Genomic DNA, 3,275 nt, shown 5'->3' with positions numbered 1-3,275 from the left:
GTGACCAGATATGTGTTGGAAGTAAGCAGAGTTTTTAATTCTTCCAAATTCTGCTTGTTCCAGCGATTCAGTGATGTCAAAGGATGCGAAATAAAGCAAATAGACTTGGAGAAAGGGTTTTGAATGTATAAATCTGTTTAAGTAAGCCACTCAGTGCTGTGTTTTGAATAGTTCTTGGCACCTCAATATTTGCTATCCAATACCCACTTTTAGCTCAATTACAACTGATAACAATGCAATTACTCCTGCTCACATAATTAGGATTAATTTGGGGGGGGGCATATAGCAAGAGCATATTTAGTAAGCATGAGGAGTTGTTCTGCTGCATTTAGGACTATTTCTTAATGCAAAATGCATTCTCACATTTATTTTGGAACAAAAGGGTGCTTTTTGTGCTAATTGCGGGGAACGGGGCTCTGATTGGGCAGGTGCACTGGGTATTCCATTTAAACCCAGTATGCTGCGACCGCGCCGCTGGCGCGCCAGGCAAGCTCGTCCGTGCCTGTCCGCGCTCAGACCAAGCTCAGGGCCAGTCACCCTGGCTCTGATACACTAGATGTTTTAAGATATTCTCCCAGGCTGCTTAGAACCTTGGACCCAGAGGGTGTGAAGGGTTGCTGCCCAAGGTTTTTACCTAACACATGACCAGAAGAATTGACCATTAACTGTGTTCTTTGCCAATGTCCCCTACAGGTTATTCTGGCTGGACGGAGTAATACTCAGAATAAAAAGGGGAATGGCCCGGGGAACCTAGGGACAGAAGCTCTACTATGGAAATGCCTATTATTAAATGCGAGGTCACTAGTTAAGCATAGTATGGAATGTAGTTTGTTCTTGGAAGAACATCAGATCAAGATGGCTTTTATCACGGAGGCATGGACAGACAATAACTCAGGTCCTGACTCCTGACATTGTGAAGGCTTTGCCTGCAAACTTTGTTTGTCATAGGCTGGATCGGCCCTCTGGAAGAGGGGGAGGGCTTGCGGTTATATAGCACAGCAGCCTGGAACCCTCCTTTTGTATGGCCTCCAATCAAGCATGTGAGGCGCTGTTGATTAGTGTCCGGCTTTCCCCCCAAAATACTTTTAAAGCGCTTCTGATATATCGTCCTCAAGGGCCTAGAGGCGTGTCCTTGGACTCGCTCAGTGCTGTGTTGGAGGAAGGACAGTGCTTAAACTTCTTCACCATCTTGGGAGATTTTAACTTCTACCTGGAAGATGTGTTAGATCTGCATAATAAGTGACTAATGGATCTCATGTATGGAGGAGGGTGGTTGGACCCTCGCATACAGCTGGGCATACCCTGGAAGGGATTTTTTCTAATCACTCCGGGTTGGACATATTGGAAATCTTGCTACTGCCATGGACAGATCATGCAGCCATCATCTTTACGCTTTCACAAGCATCTCAAACTCAGGCTGACTCCAAGCCAAGGGACAAGATTGCCACCCGGGCATGGAAAAATATAGATGTGTCTGAGATGGGCAATTTTTTAACCTTAACTACCCCCAGTATCCCAGAAGATGTAGATAAAGTAGAGGAGATGTTCTCACAGTGGATTGAGAAGGCCTGTGATAAATTTGCACCTGCTAGATTTTTCACTTCTAGGCGGGCCCAGCCTTCTGCCCCTTGGTTTCCCCATACTCTGCAAAAACACAATACCGATTGCAAGAGGCTGGAAAGGAGATGGAGGAAGGGGTATAGTGCTAAGAATGAAGAAGAGTACAAGGAGAGCCTTACGATCTATAAGAAATTATTAGCATAGGCCAAAAAAGCCTATTTTGCTAATCAGATAAAAAAGCCCAACTCTTCCTCTAGGGAACTGTTTAGGACTATTACGAAGCTTACGATTCCCACTAAACACATTAAACACATTAGCCCGGCACTGTGTGAATCGCTTGCCACCTTTTTAAAGAAAAAAGTGGAAGGGATTTTTTCATCTTTCTCTAATTCTCAAGGAGAGGCAGGGGAAGCAGCAATTAGCCCTGACCCTAGGGTGAGGTTGGCTTTAGACTGATTAGTGAGCTTCAGTCCGCTACAGACAGAGGAGGTCATGGGCCTGCTGCAGGCTGCCCGGTCGGGAGCGCCTAGTGATCCCTGCCCGGTGGAGGTTCTTAAAATCTTTCCAGAGGTCATTGCGACAACACTTACCTCAGTGTTTGACTTCACATTATCCTAGAAGGTGGAAAGTCGCCTCTATCCTTCCTTTAATAAAAAAACCTAGTCTGGATAAAGACGATCCCAATAGATATAGGCCCATATTCCGTCTCCCGCTTCTAACTAAAATACTGGAGAAGGCCATAATTAAGCAATTAAGCTCTTTTTTTTAGAGAACCAAGGCTCTCGACCACACACAGTTTGGGTTTTGTGCAGGACACAGCACGGAACTGGCCTTGATTAAGGCCACGGAGGAGGTTAGAGCTGCGGTAGACCAGGAAGGGGTGCCTGTCTTGATTCTGTTGGATCTGTCGGCAGCCTTCGACCCGATCCATCACGTGGTGCTGATGGACCGGTTGTCGAGGGCGGGGATGGAAGGCAACGCCTGGAGCCTCCTGAGGTCTTTTTTGGCCGACAGAATCCAGACAGTTAAGTCCAAACCCTTTACCCTCCCGTTCGGTGTACCACAGGGCTCTTCCTTGAGCCCCACGCTTTTCAACATTTATGTTAGCCCGTTGGCAGCCTTGATAAGATCTCATAGCCTGCAAATCACTTCCTATGCATATGACACCCAGATCGTGTTGTCCATACAACGAGGTGAGCAAGTGGACATGTCCGTGAGGTGTCAAGACTGCCTGAAAGACATTGCGAGTTGGATGGCCTCAAACTGCCTTAAATTGAATGCAGGGAAGACTAAGGTCATGGTATTCGGGAACAATCCTAACATCTGGGCTCCAGCTATGTGGCCTGAGGCACTGGGAAAGCCACCTGTCCCCACGTGCAAGGCCAAGAATCTGGGTATAATCATGGACCAGAAACTGAATTTTGGGGAGCAGGTCAGCGGAGTGGTTGCAACTTGCTTCCATATCCTTAGGATATTGAGAAAGATTAAATTCTCTTTTCCAGCTGATGGTTTCAGGTTAGCAGTCTCAACCCTTATTTTGTCGCGTTTGGACTACTGTAATGGTCTTTACCTGAATTTGAAAAAAAAAACATCTGCACAGGCTACAGATGGGTCAAAACGCGGCGGCGAGACTGCTAACAGGCATTCCAAGGTTTACCTCTGTATGAGAGGGATTATGGCAATTGCATTGGCTGCCAGTTCCCAGACGAGCTAAT

Source organism: Lissotriton vulgaris, chromosome 1_1, assembly GCF_964263255.1.
Source record: "Lissotriton vulgaris chromosome 1_1, aLisVul1.2, whole genome shotgun sequence".
Taxonomy (NCBI): domain Eukaryota; kingdom Metazoa; phylum Chordata; class Amphibia; order Caudata; family Salamandridae; genus Lissotriton; species Lissotriton vulgaris.
The sequence above is the reverse complement of the archived record's forward strand: the minus strand, read 5'-3'. Positions refer to the sequence as shown.